Below are 25956 nucleotides of genomic sequence, written 5' to 3'. Positions count from 1 at the left end.
ACCTACATGGTCTTCTTTCAAAATAGATCTTTAACACAATAGAAATCTGAAGCAAGTTTAATAATGCCTAAGGTTCTCCTTAGTACAAAACCATAGCTAGAATCACTTTGGTTGTATACCTGAAACTAACACAACATTGTAAATCAGTTATACTCCAATATAAAATAAAAATTTAAAAAAACTAACTTGTCTAGCTAAAAAAGGAAAAACAACACACATAGGTAGGAAAAGAACCAGTACGGCAATATGATATGATTTTGTACATAATACTTAATACAAATATTAAAACAGTTTGACAGATTTATACTATCACCCCATATAGGTCTAAAATGTAGCTGGCAAAGGAAGGCTGGAGATTAGATGCACCAAATCATGGGTGCTTTTGGAAATATTATCCACATAAGATGGTACTGTCAATGGTGAAATGAACTTTTCATCCTAGGCCTGCTCTTTGAGATGGCGGAAACAATGGCCCTTTGTCTTCTACAAAGGTGATTATCACAGGGTAGGTGTTTTCAAACTCTAACCTGCCCTTGTTTCTGATACGTTCTCTCTAGGGAGAACTCCCCACATCCTGAATCAATGCTGTAGTGAGCCACAGTTACTGATGTGCGTGTCACATCCATCAGGTATGTTGAAGTGAGAAAAAAAAAAAGTTTGCAAATCACAGCTCTATAGACTTAATCCAAGAAGGGCATGAACCTAATTTGTGGACCAAGTGAGCATTTACTTTCCTGTACAAAGCTCCTGTTAGGAGAGATTTAAATAAATATAGTTTAGAGGAAGGGCCTTTTTCAGGAGTTTCATTTGACATCAGTGAAATATTCTTGCAAGAGGCAATGTTTGCCTTGATTTTTACAGGTCATTTGGTTTTACTTTTGACTTTAATTACTGGTTTTCTAACCTTGAACGGCAGACTATTTTCATAATTTTTTTCCCATAAAGTTATGCTTCATTATTTATTTTCTATAGTTTATGAGTTCATGCTTGCAACTTACAGGGAAATCGTAAAAAATGGGGCAGAGAGTAGCTAGAACATTGAATGTTCTAAAAGGCTATCTCTTCATTAGAGATGGTATGAATTACTTTTTCATGAGTTGGAATAAATAATAAACCTCTTTGTGCCACTTTGGGCAATAAATGAAGGTTTACTTTATTTAACATTGGAATGAAATGGACCGCTAAAGAGTTGCACCTGAAATATTTTTACCTAATTTAGTTAAATATTGATTTGTGTAATATATGAGCTCTCAGAAAAGCACTTTGATTGTGTAGAACTCTACATATTCCTCCAGAAGTGCCGAATTCTATAATTATAATCCTCGTGGAAGAAATACTTGTAAATGTAAATATATCAGAACTTGAGTCAGTTATTCTGCTTACTGTGGGTTTCCAAAGTTTTAAATAGAGTATTGCATTGGTTATCAACGGGGGCTAATTTTGCCCCGCGGGGACATTTGGCCAAATCTGAAGGTATTTTTAGTTTACAGGACTTTGAGGAGGGTAGTGCGAACAAGGTGCACGTAGTAGGCAGAGTCCAGGAATGTTGTTAGTCATCCTACAATACACAGGACAGTCCCCCAAACAAAGAATTATCTAACCCCAAATGTCAATAGTGCCCAGATTGAGAAAAACTTTAGAGTATTGTGCATTTATTTTTTATTAATACTCCATATGGACAGGTGGATGAAATAAATGAAGGTTGAATTTTAATTTTTTTTATTCTAAGTGTGAAAATAGCCAGATAGCAAGATCTATTGATGGAGGGATTCAAGTACAGTACAGTGATTAAGATGCAGGATTTCTTGTCCTATTTGTGTTCCAATATTTACTTCAGCCACTTATTAGCTGTCTGACCTTAAATATTTATAAGCAATCATAAAATGATTAATCCTTCTGAGACTGAATATATTCCTTTGTAAAATATGGATAATAAAATCTACCTTACAGGCTTGATCTGGTAAATGAAATGCTATTTGTAACCTGGAAGATATGACACATTTAGTAAATGGTAGCCACTGTTACGTTTAGAAAGTAATTTGGGATTGGTAGTGTAGTATTTATATGGTTTTATAGGGAATGAGATAGTAGAGGTATTATCAATAGAGATGATTTTTGGGGAATGAATCATAAGGATTTCTCTTCAATTTAATGAAGCAATGTAGTCTTTAAATATATGAATCCCTGTCTGTATATCTCTGTCTCTGTGTATCTGAAGAACTAGAAAAGAATATTTGACAACCTGAAAGATCTATAATAATGCAATCTTCAAGACAAGAAACAAACATTTAAAAATGCCAAATTAATAACACAAATTACCAGTGGGATTTATTAAAAAGAAAAAAGGATCTTTTCTCTTTTTTTAAAAAAAATACCTTCTTCTATTAAATAGTTTTCTCAAAAAGCCTATACTCCTTTTGTAATTAAGAAAGCAAGCATTGCAAACATTATAACAAACCCCTCAGAGTTTCCCAATATAAACGTTGAAAAATGTACTTGTTAAAACACACCTCTTCTAATTTACAGAGTTTCCCATTTTGCTAATTTATCTCTGTTAGTTGGTTTTCCCCTGTAGTCACCTTTCTAAAAGTGGTGAAGCTGTAGGACCCATTAAAATTTTACTGGCGTGATAAAGCTGGTCATATTGATGGCTTTATCTCCTGTTTTGGCATGTGGTGCTGTCAGTGAAGCCAGTGAAATTTGGTCTGGGTGGTGAGTGAAAAAGAGGACAGGAGAATTTATAACTTGAATCTCTAAAGCCAGGATGCTTTCCTTTCCTGATCTTCTTCAGCAGTTTATTAAGGTCTTGAATAAAATACATAGGAAGTGTATTTATTAAATTTCTAGTTGTCTGAAACTGGAAGGTATAGATCATAGTTTGGGTGATTGGATATAAATTTCAAGCTGTGCTAGATTTAGACAGTGGGAAAAAAATAAGAATATTAAATTTAACAGGAGAAATTATAAGTTCCTATAAATTTGGTTTTAGAAATAATTATATAATTTTGTGATGAGGGAGTTTAGACCATTATCTAATTCCTGTTTAAATAAAGAATAAATACTAAGGGTTGAGTGCCTCTAAGTTCAGTGAGTTGTCTGCCTCTTACGAGCTGTCTTGTGAGATGTGGTTTTGGTGGCATAATTTCCAGAATTCTCCTCCTGCATTTGTAGCATTTTGACCAGTTCTGCTTGCTGTAGTTTAAAAGGAATATTGACTACTATAAAGTGGTCAGAAAGCCTAGAATTATTCAAATCCCTGCTCTGCCATGTATTAACTGTCTGGCTTTGGGTAATGCTGAATTATAATGCCGAATCTCTAAAGTTTAGGTTTTGTTATATAAAAATAATGTAAAAAGAAACTACCCCGTAGAGGTGTTTTAGGAATTGACTGAGAGATAATTGCGTACTGGGTATTTATTTTAAAGATGGCCTGTAAACTGTACTCATTAATTCAAAATGATTAAAATAGGCAATTCAGTGAAAAGGAGAATCAGCCCATTTTCTTAAATGCCAACAAAGCTCATTTTAACACTTCTGGAAAAGATGAGGTTTCAAATGAATGCCAGAGAAGGAATGTTGTTCACAAGCGTATTGATTAAGTATGGGGAGGTCTAGAACAAGTAGAGGATTTGGTGAATACTTATTGAACTTTAATCAAATCTTTAATTCATTCTATAGAAACTTACTGATATCCATTTGTCTGTGAGAATGCCCATTTTTTCAGGAGTGCCAGCCATCTCCATCCAATTCTAACAATTTTTTTGGTTGTTGTTTTGACCAGAGCAGAAACTCTGACGTCTCTTTCTAAATGAGTAATTACTAAGGCTGAACCAACTTAAAAGGAAGTAAGAAAATACCTGGTAGCCTGTGGGTAAAGAAGGAGGGCGGGGAGCCTGGGAGGAGGAACTTAGTATTTTTCTGGAGAAGCCCACTTGCAAAACCTTTACCGTTATTTCATTTTTTTTTTTTTTACCGTTAGTGGTAGTATGGTAATAAAAATACCTTATTTTATTTTCTTAATTTAGACATCTCAGGTGCCTTACTCTGTGTCATCAGTTGATTAGTTTATGTCTACCTCCAAAACTTTGATTCTGATAATCCTGCCAATACTGTTTTGAAAATCTGTACTGAGTCTCTGAGTTCTCAAAAGCCTAATGTTTTTGTAAAAGAAGAAAGAGGGCCATCTAGAGAACTGTACTTACTTTGTACTCTAGGTTTCTCTGCACTCCCTAGAATGATGTAGGCTGCTAAAAGCCTTTTCTTTTAGTGGTCTTCATTCCAAGTCTATGAGGGAACAATGACTCTTAAATGCATAAATTAAGGGAATGAAAGTAGACATGTGGACAAGTTTGTTTAGCATCAGTGATTGGACATACTATTCTGGAACCCAAACTTTTCTTTACTCATTCATTCTTAGAGCTCCAATATCTCTAAGAAGTTTCAGTGCTAGCTAGAGGAAGGTTTTATTGTATTTTGAAAAATTTTGGTGACATAGACATCACGTAAATTTACCATTTTAAACATTTTAAATTGTACAGTCAGTGGCATTAAGTACATTCACGTGTTGTGCAGCCGTCAGCGCCATCCATCTCCAGACTTTTTTTATCTTCCCAAACTGAAACTCTCTATGCATTAAATAATAACTCTTCCCCATTCCCCTATCCCCCTAGCCCCCGTGGTAACCACCATTTTTCTTTCTGTGTCTACGAATTTGACTACTCTAGGTACCTCATATAAGTGGAATCATAGAGTATTTGTGTGTGTGTGTGTCTTTTTTTTTTTCTTTTTGGATTGGCCTATCCCACTGAGCCTATAGTCTTCAATATTCATCTAATGTTGTAGCATGTGTCAGAATTTCATTCTTTTTTAAGGCTAAATAATATTTCATTTCATGTGTAGATAGCATTTCGCTTATCCATTGCTAGATAGCTGGACTGCTTCCACTTTTTGGCTATTATGAATAATGCTACTATGAACATGGGTGTACAAATAAGAAGATTTTTATGTTACTTAAAAAATGGTAGTGGGCTTCCCTGGTGGAGCAGTGGCTGGGAGTCCGCCTGCCGATGCATGGGACACGGGTTCGTGCCCCGGTCCGGGAAGATCCCACATGCCGCGGAGCGGCTGGGCCCGTGAGCCATGGCCGCTGAGCCTGCGCGTCCGGAGCCTGTGCTCCGCAACGGGAGGGGCCACGACAGTGAGAGGCCCGCGTACCACAAAAAAAAAAAAAAAAAAAGGTAGTAACATAAACCTTTTATGTAAAACCATCAAGCTGACAAAGGGGCTACAGCAAATGTGGGTGACCTAACTGCATTTATTTAACGAGGACACTTTTCCCAAACTGATCCTAATCAGTCGTCTCCTCATGGAACGATGAAAGATTATAGGAAGAGAATAAAATGCATACATGAGACAGTTTTAGCACAGTAATTAGAAGCTGTAAACTTGGGGTTAAAATTGAAATTGTATTGCTTGGCTGGTCGTTACATATAGGATTCAGACTATTTTAATAGTTGATTCAAAAAGCTGCAAAATACTATGATTTTAGTTGTTTTCTACTAGAGAAGCAAAGAAACCTCTCTTAATAAATAAAACTATGGACAGAAATAGCACGTTTGTTTCAAGAGCATTCAGTGCTTTGCTTTTCTCTATTGTTTTACAACAGGAGGAGATAAATTAAATTTTTCATCTATAAAACCAGTGTACCAGTATTCTGAGTTCATAACTGTTGTAAAGATGGCTTCACCATATTTGGCAAACCTGTTACAAATATTCTTTGAAGGCTGCTTTAAACACTTAATGGTGTATTCATCTTAATTTTCAGTCTTGTCATTCCAAATGAGGCCAAAGTTTTGTTTAACAGTGATTGAATTGGACAAAGGGAAGAGCACATTCTTTGTCTAGTTTAAAAGCTTTGTCAGAAATCCTCCACTTGCATTCTCTGCACAGTTCTCCCTGAGTCCCATCATGTTCACTTCTGCTTTGAGACGTTCATCAGTAGATACTTTGAACACTGATCCTTTCTCTGTCCCAAACACAAGTGAAATCAAGAGCAAGCTTGTAGGTATCATTTTACCTTCTGGAGAACTGTTTCTGTGTTCTGTCATGTGTCTGCCTGAACTCTGTTTTTAAAATAAGGAGTTGGTACCTGGAACCAGGGAGATACTGGAGAATGTCTCCTGCTATCTGAAGGAGAGGGACAGCCAGATGCTAATGAATGTGGAGGATGGTAGCTGAGTTCTGGTATAAGAGCTCATTGACTCCTTAAAATTGTTAATATCTTAATCCCCATTTTTGTTTCTTTTACTGGTTTGCTGTCTTCCCTATCGTTAATTTCCCCCCAATATGCTAAGCATTTTTCAGATATCACAACTCATTCTCATTACAGCATTAGAGATACCTATTACTGTTCCTGTCTGAAGCTCATGGAGGTTAAGTAGCTTACCCAAGATTTTACCGTTTATCAGACGCAGAGCCTTGATTTGAGTCCAGTTCTGTCTGGCTCTGAAGGCTTCCTGTTTCCATTGCACTAGACAGCAAAGGCATCACCGGAATTTCCAGGGTATAACTTTCTTCAAAGTGATAATCATTATGTCAAGCCCTTCCCTTCCTTTTCTACTCTTGCTTTCCTGGTTTATGGGCACAACATACTTGAATGGACTATTGTGGAAGCTTCTGAACTGATCTTCCCACCCCCTTGCTTTCTGAATATTAATTCATCCCTTGCACTGCTGCACTGTTGCACCGTATCTTCACCATGGTCAACTCTACTCACGACAGTAGTTTTGTCGAACGCTAATGTAAAAATCACATCAGTCCTTTGATAAAAAGCAGTTTGTAATTCTTAGTTGCCTTTCAAATAAAGTGAGCACCTCTAAATTTGGCATTCATGACCCTCTCTCATCGCCCGTCGTACCCTTCAGCCTTTTCAAACTGCTTGCTTCCTTTGTCACATCAATTTTCTAGCTTATTTGAATTGCCTACGGTGTAATCTTGCATCCTCTCACTCCCCCTCCCGCCCTGCCACCTTCTCTCTCCCTCTCTCTCCTTCTCTTCCCATAGGTATATAGATCTCTATTTTTTCTTTTTTCTTTAGAGACATCAGTGGATAGGGGGAATCTCTATTTTTTGATTCTATTCCTGTTATCACATTATGCCCATCTCTCTAACCTGATCTTCAATCAATGTAAATGAAAAATTTACCCGTCTTCTACCTGCTTCCTGATGCATTTTCTGATGATCCCAGTTGAAAGTTCTTTCTCCTTCCTGAGTCTCCAGAGCACTGTACCAATTACTTCCTAATGGCACTTATATTTTCCACCTTGGATTGTAAATATTTTTATAAGTGAGATTGAGGTCCTTGGCATGGGGGGGGGATGTTGGTGTAGAATTGAGCCCGCTTGTCCCGTGTGCCACAGTGTTTATCGTAGAGCCATGGAGAGGGTCAACAAATGAGAGAGTATCATAAGTTACATGTAGGCAGTGCTTGGAAATTTAGAGAAGTGTACATTTTCCTTATTAAATTTGACAACAATAGGGTGGAATTTGGTGGTTATCTGCATTTTATGGATGGCATTTGGAAGTTTACAGAGATAGGCTCAGGAAGTGTCTATGGAGCTTTGCGTCAGTACTACTCTTGGGAGAGTGGCAAGATAGGATTCGAGTTAAGCAGTTTGGAGCTAAAAGGACCTCCAGGGCAACTGAATTCAGGGTTTCTGGACCCTGTTTGTGCCTTGGACTCACCTTCAGGAAATTAAAGATAAATTATTTACCAAGCAAGCCCCATCTCCAAAGATTCTGATCTGATGGTCTGAGTTGGTACCCAGACACTGGTATTTTTATTTTTAAATGTGATGATTTTGAAAAATATTTCATCATTCCAAATTTATGGAAGAAATTTATGATAGAGATTAATAATTTCTATTATGAACACATTAAAAAATTTTGATCCGATCATTCATAGTTGGCCTGTTTTTCTTTTTATAAAATGGACATTCCATTTTCCCTTAATTTCTACAGTATTATCAAAAATTAAGTATTTTCTTTTTTTATTGAAGTATAGTTGATTTACAATATTGTGTTAGTTTCAGGTGTACAGCAAAAAGTGATTCAGTTATGTAGATGTATATATATTTTTTCTGATTATATTCTATTGTAGGTTATTACAAGATATTGAATATAGTTCCCTGTGCTATACAGTAAATCCTTGTTGCTTATCTTTTTTTTTTTTTTTTTTTGCGGTATGCGGGCCTCTCACCGTTGTGGCCTCTCCCGTTGCGGAGCACAGGCTCCGGACGTGCAGGCTCAGCGGCCATGGCTCACGGGCCCAGCCGCTCCGCTGCATGTGGGATCTTCCTGGACCGGGGCACGAACCCGTGTCCCCTGCATCGGCAGGCGGACTCTCAACCACTGTGTCACCAGGGAAGCCCTGCTTATCTATTTTATGTATAGTAGTTTGTATCTGTTAATCCCACGTTCCTAATTTGTCTCTCCCTTCCTTTCCCCTTTGATAACCGTAAGTTTTTCTATGTCTAAGTCTATTTCTGTTTTGTATATAGATTCATTTGTATTATTTTTTAGATTCCACATGTAAATGATATCATATAGTATTTGTCTTTGTCTGACATACTTCACTAAGTATAATATTCTCTAGGTCCATCCATGTTGCTGCAAATGGCATTATTCTTTTTATGGTTGAGTAATATTCCACTGTACTTCTATAACACATCTTCTTAAACCAGTTGTCTGTGATGGGCGCTTGGGTTATTTCCATGTCTTGGCTATTGTAAATAGTGCTGCTGTGAACATTGGGGTGCATGTATCTTTTTGAATTAGAGATTTTGTTTTTTCTGGATATAAAAATTAAGTATTTTCTGATGCTGACTTGAAAAATAGGTCTATGTCCTAGTTGTAAGAGAATAACTCTTTAGAGGCACAGATTTACATTGATAGAATCCTAACTCTGAGCTATCAGAGTTAAGCACTTTATAACGTGACACTCTGGGTCAGCACATTTTTTGGGAAATACAAACTTTAAATATTATATTTAAAACTCCAAAAAGGAAAAACGTTTTATATATTAATGCAAATTATTTGTTGAAAGAAAGTTATATAGGAATAGAGAGATAACATGTAACTCCTACTCACTGTAGAGTAATGACTTAGTTTTCTCTCTTCTTAAGGAATGCCATCACTTGGATTTTTATTGTTGCTGTAAAGTGGGAACCAAATTTATTTATTTCATTTTCTTAGTGTGTGGGTGTGTACGTAGTGCGCACTGACTTTAATTAAAATTTTTCTTGCAAGCTCAAGGTCTTCATTATCAACTTGAATTATTTTAAAATGCAGCAGTACAATAACATCCTCAGAGACCATTAAAATGTTTTTAGAGATATTTTCTTGATGGTGGATGGCTTAACCTGCCATGCTTCCATATTGTTATGGGTGCCTCTTTAAACTTTTATTCCCTCCCTGATAGTTAGCTATCCTAAGTGTTTAGCAGATATCTTTGATTCTGCTGCAAGGAAGAATTGTAAGTTTGCAGGGAGAGCACTTAACCACGCTTGTTAACTTTGATGGCCTTATGTATTCACAATTGTAGTCAGTGAGCTCTAGATGGAGGCCTGAGGGTGAACAGACATCTTTCCCATGTAGGACAGAGTTTAGGATCTGTGACCGCAGTTGTACTTACCATTCAGGGGCCTTTTCTCCATTACAGCTGGATTTACAACTGTGTTATGAGTGGAAGAGTTTGTTGGAGTTGTTTCCTTAAGGAAATGAAGACACAACATCAGAATGCTCAAAATGATAATTCTGTGATAAAGAAATTAGAAGTATGACAACCTAAATTTTGTCTTTTTTTATAAGACAAAAAAAACCACTTGTCATTTTTTTTTTTTAAACATCTTTATTGGAGTATAATTGCTTTACAATGGCATGTTAGTTTCAGCTTCACAACAAAATGAATCAGTTATATATATACATATGTTCCCATATCTCTTCCCGCTTGCGTCTCCCTCCCTCCCACCCTCCCTATCCCACCCCTCCAGGCGGTCACAAAGCACCGAGCTGACCCACTTGTCATTTTTATTTCAGGGCTATTTCAAATCTGAGCTTTAAATAACAACAAAAAAAGTGAGGACTATCAATTCTAATAATTTTTTATTTATATTTTTTGAGATAATCAGAAATTTAATCTCAATTATATAAATATGTAACTGTTTTTAGATATATCTATTTCAAGAGAGATACCAGATACATGGTAGGCACTCTAATTTTTATTTTCATTTTCTAACTCTGAAATTTAATAATTTTGTCAAAGTTCAATATTTAGCTTTCTCCTTGAACTCCCTAATGAATTATTTCCTTTCAAAGGCTTTTCCTGGAATTTCTCCCTTTTTGGCAGGTAAGTTTGCGTATCTAACATGACATCATTTGGCTGGATTCCTGCAAAAGAATAATTTAAGAGACAGAAAAATGTAGGGTGGCTGAGCATTCTAGTGGTAGAATTTTCGGAGAAAATGAACTAGAGAAATCGTATGCCATATTAATAGGAATACGTGTTATTTTCTTAAACTCCAGTGATAATTTAATAACACTTTTTGTTTCTTTTAATAAGTTCATGAGGTTTATTACTTTGTTTCAGAGCGGAAATATTTTCTCCCCCACTTTTACTGAGTTAACTTTGGGCAAAAGTGACTTAATTATAATTTTGGAGCTTCATCCTGCTTAAAACTAATTGGGTCCGGGACTTAATAAAACCACACTTAGGTAGGAAGCCATATAATTGTACGTACAGAACAGGAATGAGACAGCTTGGGTGATTTCCAAGTTAAAAATATAATACTGTAGGTTCCTTGAGGTAGGAACCACATCTCTTAATTTTTTCTTTATCCTGAATTGAACCTAATAAAGTACTACATACATGATAGACACGCATTACATAGTTTTTATTGATTTATTGGTTACAAAATAAATGTATTGAAATGTACTGCTTGTCTTACGGAGAAATACTAATTTGGCTTGACTAGTATTTCTTTAATGGAAATCGCCATGCTTAAAGGTTTAACTCTTTGACCTGTCAACCTCAGATCACCTTATTTGTGTATATCTAAATTATTTTCCTTAAGAGGCATGGGTCATATGCCTTGAGCTGTTGGCTCCCTGCCAAGCACCATTGCTCGTCCACGTCCGTGCAGCCTGTGCATTGTTTTGCAGGGGTGGGTGGGTGTTGGGAACTAGCACATACATCCTTTCTGAAGAATATGTATTTGTCTACTGGTTAATGCCTGACGAAGAATTGCTAATGGGCTCCTACTGCTTGCTGATTCACAGACAAAGTTTTCTGCTGGCTTCCTTCATCTCTTTCCCCAACACTTCTTCTTATTCTGACAAACTTGTATTCAGAGGATGAATATACAGTTAGGTTTTCTGTGTAAAGCTTTGAATTTGGAGCGAAGGAGAGACAAGTGATCGAGGAAATGGGAGAAGAGAAATAGGAAGTATGATCCCGGCTCCTTAAACCACGACTTCTTATTAATCCTTCCTTGTTTCTGCAGGAATTTTCTCTCCATCTTTGTTACATCATTTTTGTCGATTCTCTCGCGGGAGGGTCTACTTCTGGGGTTGTTCAGGCCTCGCTCGCTCTCTTTGTGTACACTGTGGTCGGTGTCCACGCCGTTTCCTGGGAACCCGCCAGCTTCCTTCCCACCTTTATCCTCTGCCAGCCCTCAGGATGACCTAATTTCTAGCCTGCATTTCCTAAAAGCCTGTTCATCCTTCATGCCCTAGTTCCAGACCCACCTCTTTCCCAAAACCTCCTGAACCTATGCAGCTCATTCTCATTTACTGGAACTCGCCTTCCTAGCCCCTCACACTTTAGCATTTCCTTGCTCTGTCGTGTGGTCTTCTTTCCCTGACCACGTCATAGACATCCTGTCTTAAGCATCTTCTCTGCCTTACCGGTGTCAGGAGTTACGCTGTTATAACACAAGGTTTGGGGTCAAGGCAGGTGCTGATCGCCGTCTGTGTGACTTAGGGGAAGTTGTTTAGCAACTCTGAACCTTTTTCTTCATCTGTGGAGTGGGGATTGCAGGTCCTACTTCATAAGGTTATTATTTAGTTTTAAGATAAGTTGCTTACAGTATCTACCAAAGTGCCAAGTGTCTAGCAGACACTTAATCTTGTTTCCTTTTTTTTTATTCGTACATGGCTGGGCTCAGAATACGTATTCACTGACAGCTTTTTTTTGGCAACTAAGTAACTATACTCCAATTAAATGGACGAATTTTTAGAAAGGCGATAGAGGCAGGAGATAGGATTAGTTTGTATTCTTTTTTTTTTTTTTTTGCGGTACGCGGGCCTCTCACTGCTGTGGCCTCTCCCGTTGTGGAGCACAGGCTCCGGACACGCAGGCTCAGCGGCCATGACTCACGGGCCCAGCCGCTGTGTGGCATGTGGGATCTTCCCAGACCGGGGCACAAACCCGTGTCCCCTGCATCGGCAGGAGGACTCTCAACCACTGTGCCACCAGGGAAGCCCTAGTTTGTATTCTTAATCTGCAAAGGTAGTAGGTATTCTTAGTCTATAAATGTAGTAGCTCTAAATCTAGCAAGATGAGGTCTGTTGTTATGTCCTGTACCTGGTTGCCAAGGTTCCCATGTAAAGAAAGGGGTTGGCAGTGTTATTGGGCCTAATTTGTTAGATTGGATACATGAAGGAAGATATTCCTGCACTCCCCCGTTACTTACAACTCAAAGACTCTGTTGCTCGGAATTAAATTTTTAATTGCTTTTGGAGTACTTAAGTTTAGAGTTTTAGTTTTTGTAAAATTACAGTTGTTTAAAAATTGCTTCCACGTGATTTCCATGTGCCTAGCATTATATCTATATTCTTAGTAACTATTCAATACATGAAGGAGAGCAAATAGTAAATATAAAAAATACTTTAATTTTTTGTGGAATTTCAGTGTTTCTGACTCCTCTGGTACTGAAGTACAGTAAAATGTATTTTCTTACGAGTAAAACTTGATTAGAAAAATCACATGTATAACTTAATACTTTAGAAATCTATAAAACAGTAGGGATGACATTTAAAAAATTAAACATGTGTATGTGTCTCCTTTTATAAGATACTGGTATAGCACCTATATACCTTAAGTGAAAACTGATATTATAGTTAAAAAATTAATATTCTTAATGATGTTGTATTACTGTGGTATTTACACTGTTGTTTGGCTTTATAGATGTGAGAAAACTCTCATTAATTATAATTATTAATTATTTCCACATTTTTTGTGGAAAATTGGCTCAAGCTGATTTTAATTTGCAGATAGCTTTTGTTAGAGTTGCTTTTCATGAGGGTCATTTTTCTTATTTCAAAGATTAAATGGATTTATAAATAACTGTTTTAAAGTAGCATCTGTTCTTATTTTTCTCCTATTTAGAATTTTCTTCTGAAATATGCCTTTTGTTGTTGTTGTTTTGTTTTAGAGGGATTTTATTTAGACAGCTAAAAGCAATTAGATGCTCAGAAGCAGTGTACAATGAAAGAGAAATCAAACCAGTTACTTTATCATGTATTCCCCCTCTTCTTTATAACTAAAGCAAAAAAAAATGGCTTTCTGCTTTAAGGGAAAAGTCAGAAAAATAGGCCAATATATTTTCCCTCTTCATAATAACATAAACAGCTACAAGAAATCTACCTTGTAATAAGAGAAATTGGATGTTGGTTTGCACATATTCATGAAAAAGACAACAGACTATCGTACTACAAGAGTATCACTCCATCCGCCTTCAGCTGATACTCTTGTGTTTTCACTTACAGGTATCACCAAGTTGGTTAGTTCCAGCACTGGAGCTAATTCATATTCCTCATTATTTACTGCTCATGTTTGCCTTAAGCAGAGAGTAACTCTGGAGGCTGATGCTTTTCTCTGTTTGTTTTAGTCCATAAGTTGTGTACATCTGCCTGATGCTCAGGCCTTAACCTCAGGAGTTGAACTATCGATGGAATCTGAATTCTCTGAAGCAATTTCTTCTAGCTTCTCTTCCGCTGTCTCTGGAAAACTGATCTCTGGCTTTGCCAGCTCACCACTATCTTCTTCAGGAAGCACACATTTCCAAAGGCCGTATGTTTTTCCTACCACAGTCTGCCATAGTCTCAATGTTCCATCCTCAGAACCACTAGCATAGAGTTCTCCATCAGGACTAAACCTCACACAGTGAATGGGGCCTGAGTGTCCTTTGTAGGATCCTAATTCTTCTTCACTATTATAATCATACTTATAAAGTTTAAAATCTTCACCCCCTGCAACAAGAAATTCTTTCTCAGGATGAAGAGATGCAGAATTGTTGGTTGCAGGAGCTTCAAAAGACTTAATTGGGTCCAAACTTACTGCACTATGAAAAGCAATAGATCGTCCATAAGTTATTACCAATATCTCTCCCTCAGGAATATATTCCATACTGCTAACAGACATATCAAAATTCAGAGATTTCACTTCTGTCATAGTAGCATGATCCCAAAGGCGAACAGTTTTATCATCAGCTGAAAGGATCTGTTTATCCTCACTGCACCATAGAGCCTTTTTAATACCAGAGGTATGACCACTGATTTCCTTAGGTTCTGCTTCAGGTTTGTTCAAGTCGTATATGTGTAACAGTTTATCGTGTCCCCCGGTTAACAAGTAATTACTGTCCTGTGTAAAATCCACAGTCTTGACGATGTGTTTATGGGCCAGGGTCATCCATTCATCTCCTGAGACAGCATCCCACACTTTTTGGCTGTGAAATGTGCAGCTGCTGTAGCTGCTTTGGTGGCGTCCTTATTTAATGTTGCACCCCAAACAGCACCCTTATGACCCAAAAATGTTCCAGTGCAGTCTCCTGTATCTCCCTGGAGTAGCATAGGTTTACCATCTTTGCAAGCGCCGATCAGGAAATAGCAGTAAGGCGTGATGCCATTGAAGGCCAGATCCACCACGGGCCGCGTGTGGCCCGAGCAGGTGAGCGGCGTCTACCTCATTGCCATGGCGGCTGCTAGCCGTGCGATCCGGTGGGGGTGGGGTGGGGGAGCTGAGGGTCGTCTGGTCTTTTCTCTCCTCCGTGGCACCGCCTCCGCCTCCTCAAGGCCCCCGCCCTGACTCTGGGGTTGGGCCGGGAAACGGGAGAAGGCCAATCTGGTGGCCCTAGGTCAGAAAGGGGTTAGGGACGGGTCAGGGAGTCTGCCATGGACGACCAGACGACCGACAGCCGTCGAGGAAGGGAAAGGGAGGGAGGGAGGAGAGTAGGGGAGGGGGAGAACTGCAGAACCCGTGGCCACGGCCCACACCGTCCACACGGGTACCGGCCTGAAATATGCCATGTTTTTATTCTGTAAGCTATACAAATAAGTTTTAAAGGAAAATATGCAATCCTTAATGATTATATAATTTATTACCATTCTTTTTCTTATCACAATATTCATTTTATTAAATACATTTCTCATTGTACATTTAGAAAAGAGTTTTCTAAATGCCACAAAAAATTTAAAATCTGTGATAATGTTAATTATGTGTACATATCTAATTTCTGCTGCATAATTTCTCAAAGTGGAGTGATGAGTCCATTGAGAGTGAGGACTCTGGAAAGTTCTAAAAATGTGACATATATTTTCCTTCCTTCTTCCTTTCTCCCTTCCCTCTCTCCCTTCTTCCTTGTCCCCTCTCCCTCCCCCACCCCTTCCTCCCTCCCTTTCTCCTTCTGGAAATGGAACATTTGTTTCTTATGAAATCCTATGTAAATCCAATGAGCGGTAGATTAAAACCAACCAACCAGATCCAACCACTGAAGGATGTGGGGACCCAGAGCACCAGCCTTTTTCTCATCATTTGAAGTCTAAATGGTTGTTAGGTTTATAAGTGAATTACCCAGCTTGAAGCCACAAGCAACATTGTACCTTGCATAATTTGTTCTCTTTTAAAATTGATTTACAGTGTTGTATTAAGTTCTGCTTAATAGCAAAGTGATTCAATTATACATATAAATATATATACATTTAAAAAATATTCTTTTCCATTATGGTTTATCTCAGGATATTGAATATAGTTCCCTGTAGGACCTTGTTGTTTATCCATTCTATATGTAATAGTTTGCATCTGCTAACCCCCAACTCCCAGTCCATCCCTGCCCACCTCCCCCAGCAATCACAAGTCTATGTCTGTGAGTCTATTTCTATTTCCTAGATAGGTTCATTTGTGTCATATTTTAGATTCTACTTAAAAGTGATATCATGTGGTATTTGTCTTTCTCTTTCTCACTTACTTCACTTAATATTGATAATCTCTAGGTCCACCCATGTTGCTGCAAATGGCCATATTCTATATATACAATGGAATATTACTCAGTAATATTCCATTGTGTATATGTGCCATATCATCTTTATCCACTCATCTGTCATAGACATTTAGGTGGTTTCCATGTCTTGGCTATTGTGAATAGTGCTGCAGTGAGCATTGGGGAGCATGTATCTTTTCGAATTATTGCTTTGTCTGGATATATGCCCAGGAGTGGGATTGCTGGATCATGTGGTGAAGCTAGTTTTTTGAGGAACCTCCATACTGTTTTCCTTAGTGGCTGCACCAATGTACATTCCCACCAACAGTGTAGGAGGGCTCCCTTTACACCCGCTCCAGTATGTTATTTGTAGGCTTTTTGATGATGGCCATTCTGACCGGTGTGAGGTGGTACTTCATTGTAGTTTTGATTTGTATTTCTCTAATAATTAGCAATGTTAAGCATCTTTTCATGTGCCTATTGGCCATCTATATGTCATCTTTTCAGAAATGTTTATTTAGATCTTCTGTGTATGGTGTGAGGATGTCTTCTAACTTCATTGATTTACATGCGGCTGTCCACTTGCTGAAGAGACTGTCCTGTTTCCACTGTATTTTCTTACCTATTGTCGAAGATTAATTGACCATAGGTGTGTGGGTTTATTTCTGGGCTCTCTATTCTGTTCCATTGATCCATATGTCTGTTTTTCTGCCAGTACCACACTGTTTTGATTACTGTAGCTTTGTATTATTGTCTGAAGTCTGGGAGGGTTATGCTTCCTGCTTTATTCTTTTTCCTCAGGATTGCTTTGGCAATTTTGGGTCTTTTATGGTTCCATGTATAGCTGAGGATTATTTGTTCTAGTTCTGTGAAAAATAGTTTATAATTTAAAAAAATTCTCTATTTCACCAACTGTGCTCACTTCTACAGCTCTTCCTAGAAAATGTTGTTTGTCAGATTTGAATATATTTACTATTACTAGCTTTCTTACTTAAAGATGAACCAGATCTCTTTTCCTTAAAAAATGCTTACCAACAGTTTTAATGCAATAGATGGAATATGTTTTCTTTTTGGAAATTATCAAGATTGCAAAACCTTTAATAGATGGGAAAAGTATTCATATTTGCTTATAATGAATGCTTTCAAAATAAGGTCACTGAATCCAAAATAGTAAACTTATGAATTATTACAGTTGGAAATCATCAGAGAGGCCAGATAAATTTCTTACCCAAAACAATGATTATTCCTATAGTAGTTTTGTGACAAATGTTTATTTAGCCACTACTTGGATACCTTGAATGAAAGAAAGCACGCCACATTCAAATCAATACAAAGAGATGGGTGTAATAGAAAGAGAAGGGGAAAAAAATGGTAGGTGATAGATATTTAATTAGTTTGGTTATGGTAGTCATTTCACAATGTATATATATATCAAGACATCGAGTTGTGTACCTTAAAGATATACAATTTTTATTACTCAATCATATGTTCATAAAGCTGGGGAAGAAAAAAAAGAAAGAGAAGGGCTTTGAATCCAAAGGAACGTTGGTGAAAATTGTGGGCAAATTAGTGAATTTCTTAGTTTTGGTTTTCCATCTATTAAATGAAAAACTAAATCCCAGCTCTGCAGGTTTGTTGAGTGATAATGTAAATTGATTATGTCTAATACAAAACATTGCTATAGGATGGTTATTTTGAGTCAAAAACTGCCCTGTTGTAACTTTGACCCCTTTTTCTTAATATTTATTTACTATTTTATGTGATAAAGTTAAATAGTGAAAGACCATTGTCATTTGCCTCTTAGGACTCTCAAGTTTTCTCCCCTGACTAAAGGTGTCCATATAACTCAATTGTCCTGTTACCATCTTTCCTCTTCCCTGAGATGCAGTGGTACTTGATGCCTACTGGGGTATCAGGCTACACTTACAGTAGCTATCCTCTGGAAGCCACACTTGTTTGGCATGACCCTGATATCTTGACTGGACTCGATTGGGCTCAAGCTGGGCAGTGAAATTCTGATCCAGTAGTTTGGTATTGGGACCAAGTATAAGTTAAGTCAGTCTTTTCCACAATGTAAAAGCCCCTTTCCAAAACCCCTAAGGGCTAAGGAGCGGAGAAAAATCAGTTTGCGGAAAGAATGAAGCAGATACAGAGAGTGCGGGAAAGGGAGAGAGATCTGAATCTCCTCAGGGCTTTCTTGACTCTGATTCTCCTTCTTCCCTGAGGCTGCACTGTGTTCCTGCCCCCCATTCTGTGAATAACCCTGCCCTAAGCTATATCGAGTTAGTTTCTGTTATTGCATCCATGGTTTTTCATCAGAAGACACTGTTCTCTACGTCTGCGTCTTTATTCCTGTCCTGCACCTAGGTTCTTCAGAACCTTTTTTTTTTTTTTTAGATTCCATATATATATGTGTTAGCATATGGTATTTGTTTTTCTCTTTCTGACTTATTCACTCTGTATGACTCTGGTCCATCCACCTCACTATAAATAACTCAATTTCAAGAATGGACTGGAGGACACAGGGAGGGGGAAGGGTAAGCTGGGACGAAGTGAGAGAGTGGCATGGACATATATACACTACCAAATGTAAAATAGATAGCTAGTGGGAAGCAGCTGCATAGCACAGGGAGATCAGCTCGGTGCTTTGTGACCACCTAGAGGGGTGGGATAGGGAGGGTGGGAGGGAGACGCAAGAGGGAGGAGATATGGGTATATATATATATGGGTATAGCTGTATATATGGGTATAGCTGTATATATGTATATATATGGGTATAGCTATATGGGTATAGCTGATTTAGTTTGTTATAAAGCAGAAACACACACCATTGTAAAGCAATTATACTCCAATAAAGATGTTAAAAAAAGAAAAAGACACTTCATTGTAAGACCACCCTAATGCAAAGATATCAAAATGTGAAAAAATGTAACATAACAGTATATTTTAAAAACATCTCTGTTAAATTCTAGGGCTCAGAATTGAACCTGATGATTGATTCCAAGCCCTTCCTCCCCTCACCCATCAACATGGTGACACGAAAATAAAACCCAGCATATTTCCTGTTCCATCCACAGAGCCTTATCTATTGTCTCCAGCTGCCTGTGTAGCATTTCCATTTAGATGGTCCTATCAAACATATTTGACAATTATGACTCTCTTCCCCTCTGTCAGCCTGGATCCCCTTATTTTATTTCAGTTTTCCTCCCTCTTCTAAATTAGTGATCTAAGAGTAATTTGGAATTCTTTGCTCCTTCTTCCCTTAATCTCAATCTGACACAAAATTTTGGAATTTCTTTTTCTTTTAATTATTATTTTAAATTGTGGTATAATACACATAATATAAAATTTACCATCTTGACCTTTTTTTTTTTTTTTTTTTTTTGTGGTATGTGGGCCTCTCACTGCTGTGGCCTCTCCCGTTGCGGAGCACAGGCTCCGGACGCGCAGGCTCAGCGGCCATGGCTCACGGGCCCAGCTGCTCCGCGGCATGTGGGATCTTCCCAGACCGGGGCACGAACCCGTGTCCCCTGCATCGGCAGGCGGACTCTCAACCACTGCGCCACCAGGGAAGCCCCAGCATCTTGACCATTTTTAAACGTGCAGTTTAATGATATTAAGTGTATTCACATTGTTGGGCAACCATCACCACTATCCAGTCTCCAGAACTTTTTTCATTTGAAAAACTGAAACAGTACCCGTTAAACAATAACTCCACGTTTTCTCCTCCACCAACCCCTGATAACCACCATCTACTAGCTGTGTCTGTGCATCTGACTACTCTAGGTACCTCATATAAATGGAACCACACAGTATTTGTATTTGTCTTTTTTGTGATTGGCTTATTTCATTTAGCATAATGTCCTCAAGGTTCATCCATGTTGTAGCATGTGTCAGAAATTGGCATTTCTCATGCCGATGTTATTCTTTGACGTAACCTTTGTCTTCTTTCCTCTTTGACAACTGGGGGGTCTGAGCCTTTATCACTTTGCCCGTGAGTTCCTGAAATAATGTCTTAACAAGTCTCTGGTGATCCTCCCCCTGCTTACAGCCATAAGCTGTGATGTCTGAGTCATCTTTGAAAGCGTGGTTTTCATCTGGTCGTTGACTACAGGGTTACCATGAATGGAGCCCCATGGATGGGTTGGTGCAACACAGAGGCTCTGAATAGCCCCTTCTTGCTAAAAGCATTACAGTTTCCCTTCTGATATTCCCCATGTAGTCTAGCCCCTTCTACTTAATTTTTGAGTCCTTCATAATCTACTCAGATTCCGGTTTTTTAATGATCTCTTTACCCTGTGTTTTAATTTATGTATCACTGTTATTCGCCAAGGACCTTCATTTCTGTCAGGTGGTCATTTAACTTCCTCTACAGAATTCAGTGTTTATACTTGTCTCTTCCTCTTTTTGCCTTTTATTCCTTTCATATGAAAATTTCAACTTACTTTCATGACCTATCCAAATACCATATATTCTGTGTAGCTCACTTTCTTCATGAAAACTTCACAACTGCTACAACCCTCCCTATTTATAGTTCACTTAGTTACATTCTTACCCTTAAATACATCACTATAGATTGTGCTGTACCGGTTAGTAGTTTGCTAACTAGATTTCAGTTTCTTGAAGCCTGATGCTTGTTTTTCCTAGCTCCACTTTAGCAAGCAGAGTGCAAATAGGCATTAAGTGGGCAATAAGTATTTGTTGTGTTAGTGGCATTTTCATGTTAGTAGGACAATAATAGAACACATTATAGGCGTGCTATAAAAGCTTTCACTTTCTATTTCACTCTTGTTTCTAAACCACCCACGCTTAATTTACTTGCAAGTGCTTTTAAGTTTGAAAACATTTAAGACAATTATTACTGTTCCTTTTTTTCCACAGGCGACTTATTTGATTTAATTGATGTTTAGACCAGCATCGTTCCAAAATGAGAAGTATTTGATATATCTGTAGGTGATTATCATTAGATACATATACAAGAGAGGGAAAAAACAAACAAAAACCTACCTGAACAATAATGTTGGCACTAGGAAACAGACTGCTATTAGAGCATTTGAATGCTGGACCTCCTATGTAGGTGGAAAATGGGATATTGTGTAAAGAATCTTGTTTAGTCCTTTTGCTTTTTGTTTCTTTTGACTATTCTGTCTTCCTTAACTCTCATATTCCTTTTCTGAAGCTTAAACTCAAGGTCATTGTTGAGTGAGAAGGAATATTACGCATCCTTTTCCTCCAGCTCAGGTGAATGGGATTTATCGTTTTGGCCTTGATTTCCCTTCTTTCTGTTAAAATTAAACAATATCGTAATAGCTGTAAAGATCAAATGCTGTAATTTGAGGGAGTACATGTTTAAAGTCTGTAAATATATTAACTCGTACTACCTATGTGGCATCAAGTAGATATGACACAATTCAGTTCAGTAACTGCATTGAATCACCAGTTGCATCTCATGCTAGGAATACAATGACGAACAAAAGAACACCATGTTGCCCTGGTGGATTTTATAGTTTAGTAGGAATATCTTAAGTAATTACAAGTATGTGAATGTGATTAAAGGTATGTAGAATACTGATTGCTGTGGGAGAGAATAGCAAGGGATTTATACCTTGTTTATGGGGTTGGTGCGGGCCTTTGAGAAAGTGTTTTTTATTTTATAAATATATATATTTATCTTTTACAGATATAGGGATCCTTTATTTCATTTCAGTTTGGTTCACATTGAACACTTACTACAAGCTTTTTTAATGTCTTATCCATAAGATAATAATCAGGGAAATAATCAGAAAATAATACTAGGTCATCTGGGTTGCGTGGCCAAGTGTTACAGTGAGAGGAAGACACCATGGCCGTGTAGAGAATGTGGGTCTGAAAGTCACAAAGCAAGCCAAGCTGAACCCTTGGGCAGTTTCGTAAATTCTCTTGACCTTGGTTTGCTGATCTGTCTAGTGGGGACAGTAATTCCTGCCTTGCCCAGCGTAGTATACAAGATACTCTGCCGTGTGTAAAAATGATAGTGGAACCAGAGCATTGAAAATCCAGTTTATTCCAGATGAACATGCATTTCCTGTACCTCTTACCCAAAGGGAATATATTTCAGAATTCATGATCCAAGGCATTGGTCTCATTCCTGATGTGAAGAAAACAAGACATAAAATAAGGCCCAGAAGTGCAGTCCAGGAGTATGGAGTAGGTCAGAAATCGTAAGCCCAATATACCGCTTCTGTTTTGAATTTGGTTTCGTTTTCACACCTGCCCCAGGCTTCCTCATTTGTAGAAGCTTTATTAACAGGAACACAGGAGGAGTCAATGACAGCTGATCTGTTCCTCTTGTAGAACAAACTACAGTCCAACTCCAACACAGTTGTTACGGTAACTGTATCTTGTGCAAGTATTCTCCTGACCTGATAGAGCTACTAGTTTCAAAGTGCTGTGTGGGGAAACCTGGGCTGATAGCAAAAATCCCAAAGTTAGAATAATGAGCGCTGCTTGAGCACCTGCTAAACTACTGAAAGTACTGAAGGTAAATACAGTTGACCCTTGAACAACACGGGTTTAAACTGTGCAGGTCTACTTATACTTGGATTTAAAAAAAAATAAATACAGTACCTGTATTTTCAGTTTACAGATCTCTCAGTTAACTAAGTGTGGGGAAAAGTTTGTGTTTGACTATGTGGAATCAAAAGAAATGATGCTATCCAAACTGAGCTTCCTGCCTTTGGGTGGTGAGTCATTTATCAATTCCTTTGTTTTTTGAGGTAGGGATAGCCCATTTTTGACTGCATGGGGACAATACCCCTAGCCCCCCACATTGGTCAATGGTCAACTATATACATGGAACTATATGCCTGTCATACTGAGTAAGGGTTCAGAAAATAACTGGGATATAGGCTGTAGATGAGACACCAAACTGAAGCTAGAGTACAGATTTTGGAATCATCCTTCTACAGATGGCCATGGAGCTGGATACAATTTCTTGGGGATTTGTAGAAAAGAAGTACTCTTGAAAACACAAATATCTAGAGAGAGGGTAGAGGTACGTTTGGGGGGATAAGTATAGATTTAAAATCACATAACTGGAAAATATCTTGTACATCTTCTGATCTGATGTAGTCAAAATAAAGATGAATTGGGACTTCCCTGGTGGTCCAGTGCTTAAGACCCTGTGTTTCCACTGCAGGGGGCACGGGTTCGATCCCTGGTCCAGGAGCTAAGATCCTGCCTGCCGCGCACCATGCCAAAATAAATAAATAAATAAAATAAATAAATAAGTAAAGAGAGTCAAAGAGGTCCTGTTAGCCTCAGTGATACAGTTTCTGTAAGTCATGGCGTAAAAGTCTCAAGTTTGCCTTTCTAGTGTAGGTTTTTAAAATCCACTTCAACCTCATACTGGCATTTTGTCTGCGTTGAATTATAAATTGTGAGAGTGTATCAATTTCTTCCCTATGTTTATACTTAACACCCTTTAGGGGTAGCAGAATTTAAGATCTCTCTCAGGTAATCAAATTTAAGTATATACATTGTCCCTGCTTATAAAAAACTTATCAAATAAAATAATTCCCTGGACATCTCTTCTAGATTGTTTTCCCTGGTTGCTCAGCCCGGTTCTTCTGTGAGCTTAGAAGTGTATCAGGTACTTGCTTTCATAAGCCTTATTTGTTTGGACTCTAGGTGGACCTTCTCTTTTTTTTTGCGGTACGCGGGCCTCTCACTGTTGTGGCCTCCCCCGTTGTGGAGCACAGGCTCCAGATGCGCAGGCTCAGCGGCCATGGCTCACAGGCCCAGCCGCTCCGCAGCATGTGGGATCTTCCCAGACCGGGGCACGAACCCGTGTCTCCTGCATCGGCAGGCGGACTCTCAACCACTGCGCCACCAGGGAAGCCCGACCTTCTCTTTTATTCACTGAATACAGAGAAACACAGTGCCTGGCAAAATATAGGTAATATTTGCTGAATGAATGAACCATGCAGATTTCAGAGACTATACATTTTTAAAAGATATTCACTTATTAATCATTTTTCTTTTGGATCAAGTATAGATATTTGTAGGTAGCAGAGACACAATTAAGCTAATGTTCTTTTTTTTCCAGTAGCTGTCTTTTCTCATGGTTTGAATTGAGGGCAGCCGTTGTTCTTTTTAAGAGCAAAAGGTTGGCTTAAAAAAAAATGAGTCTCATAAGCAAATATAAACCGTATATAAAAGTATGTCAAACATAATAAAATTCTGATTATAAAATACTCATGACTCTTTAATCCTGAAGATCAAACATTACAGGGTTGCCGATAAGGTTAATAGCATATTTTTTTAACCCTCCAAAATATCTTTTCTTTAAAGACCTTCTCTTTAAACCACAGAATGTAGAGATAGTTATGTTCTATTTATTGCTAATTTCTCTCTTGCTATTTTTCCCTTTTTTTTGTATCATGCCCATAGCAGCTGTTTCCCTAACCCTTAACCCAGCCCACAGGCTTTCCCACGCTCCTTTTACGGCTCTTGTTTGGCATTGATCCTTAGTTTGACAAGCAAAACACGTGTTCGAATAGTAGTTACGGCCAAGCTACAATCCATCAGGTTTCCCATAGGGGTGATTATGCTTATTTTACCCCCAAACCAGGGATCCTTTTATGATAAAGTATTGAGTTCACTCTGAATAAGCCTTCAGCTTCCTCACTGAATTCCTCATTCCTTGGTGACATGGTGACAGATGACTCTGAGATTCTGTAAACTCAGTGTGAGTGAAGCTTGTGAGATGGGAAGAGAGCTGGGGACACAGAGAGGCAACATGGGCTTCAGCGTTAGACAAAGTGAGGTTTAGTTCAAACTCGGACACATACTAGCTTGTGGATATAATATTCAATATCTGTGGGTTTTAACCTCCTCATGTATAAAAGGAAGTAATAACTACCTGCCCTTGGAAACTCTGATCCAGAAGGAGTCGTTTGGGTAGATTTCAAACCAATATGCAATGGGCCCCATCACTATTCTGTTTATAAATATAAAATCACAGTTGCTCATCTAAGGTATACATCCATGGCTCAACCGTACCCATAGCACAGTCTGAATTTTAGTTGCAAAAACATTTCCCAAGGTGACGTGTGAATGTATGTGAAATCGTGGGTGGACACAGAAGGAATGAGGGACTCAAAAAATGAGGGATTGAAAGTCTTGTGAATATCAGCCCCTTTGAATTTCAGGATCTGATAGTAAGTGATCTAAATTATATTAAAAAAAAAAACAAACCGCCCTGTCATTAGGTTTGTTTTCCTTTGCAGAATACTTGATAACTAGATTGAATTGCTTTCTTGTGAGCTATCTTTATTGTCCTTATTCCTAAGAGCTACTTAATACATTTTATGTGTTCAGGGAAGAATCAATAGTGGTTCAATCAATAAATGAAATAATAAATGCATTTAAGCCAAATTCAGAAATTTAAGAAAAAATGCATACAGCCCCCTTTTGTGTGTGTTGAATTTGTGGGTGTGTATATGATTAAATGGTTATGATTTAAAATAAGGCCAGAATTAAACATTCAAAAAGCATTTATTAAGCAGCCATTATGTACCAGGAATAGTAGACTAAATAACATTTTCTAAAGTTACAGGTTTTCCTCCAAATTTAGGGGTACTCTTGTACATGCTGTTTAAAA

The 25956-nt window shown here is 38.1% G+C and overlaps 1 protein-coding gene and 1 pseudogene across 2 annotated transcripts in view; one reads left to right on the top strand and one right to left on the bottom strand.

Moving 5' to 3' along the window:
- Positions 1 to 25956, top strand: part of PDE3A (phosphodiesterase 3A) — a 302683-nt gene that overhangs the window by 21969 nt on the left and 254758 nt on the right. The window lies entirely within an intron of this gene.
- Positions 13477 to 15030, bottom strand: LOC132529088 (serine-threonine kinase receptor-associated protein-like; annotated as a pseudogene).

This window comes from Lagenorhynchus albirostris, chromosome 11 (genome assembly GCF_949774975.1).
Source record: "Lagenorhynchus albirostris chromosome 11, mLagAlb1.1, whole genome shotgun sequence".
NCBI classification, from domain to species: domain Eukaryota; kingdom Metazoa; phylum Chordata; class Mammalia; order Artiodactyla; family Delphinidae; genus Lagenorhynchus; species Lagenorhynchus albirostris.
This window is presented reverse-complemented; position numbering and strand designations above follow the sequence as displayed.